The sequence below is a fragment of the Triticum dicoccoides genome, chromosome 4B (assembly GCF_002162155.2).
Source record: "Triticum dicoccoides isolate Atlit2015 ecotype Zavitan chromosome 4B, WEW_v2.0, whole genome shotgun sequence".
NCBI classification, from domain to species: domain Eukaryota; kingdom Viridiplantae; phylum Streptophyta; class Magnoliopsida; order Poales; family Poaceae; genus Triticum; species Triticum dicoccoides.
In genome coordinates, this window is record NC_041387.1 from 569779379 (window position 1) to 569780095 (window position 717).

Genomic DNA, 717 nt, shown 5'->3' on the forward strand with positions numbered 1-717 from the left:
TGGGCCGGGCCAGGGGCTGGCCGGCTGGGCCAGGTGGGGGCTTGGCCCAGTTGGGCCAGTGGGGTTTTTCTCCCCCTCTCCATTTTTTTGTTTTATTTACCTTTTCTTATTTTTTTTTCTTTTCTGTTTTAATTTATTTAAAATATCCAGACACTTTCTAAAAATGTGTGCACTCCACCATAATTAACTTTGTAATATTTGACAACCCCCGAACATTTTAGTTTTAATTTTTGAAAACTTTTGTTGTTTGCCTTTAATTAAATTTTGAATTCGAACCGGTTTCGAACTAATGCGAGATTAGCAACAGTAATCGAGGTGACGTGGCATCATTAGCAGAGGTTTACTGTAGCATAAATAACCGGGCGTCACAAAGAGTTTGTGATGGGTACTTGGTATGTCTTGACTTGTGCGTAGACTCCCCGACAACAGCGCGAGAAATCCTTATTTCTACCTCTTGAGCATGCGTTGGTTTTCCCTTGAATAGGAAAGGGTGATGCAGCAAAGTAGCATAAGTATTTCCCTCAGTTTTTTGAGAACCAAGGTATCAATCCAGTAGGAGGCTACACTCAAATCCCTAGTACCTGCACAAACAAATAACAACCTTGCAACCAATGCGATAAAGGGGTTGTCAATCCCTTCACGGCCACTTGCAAAAGTGAGATCTAATAGAGATAATAAGATAAATATTTTTGGTATTTTTTATGATATAGATTGAAA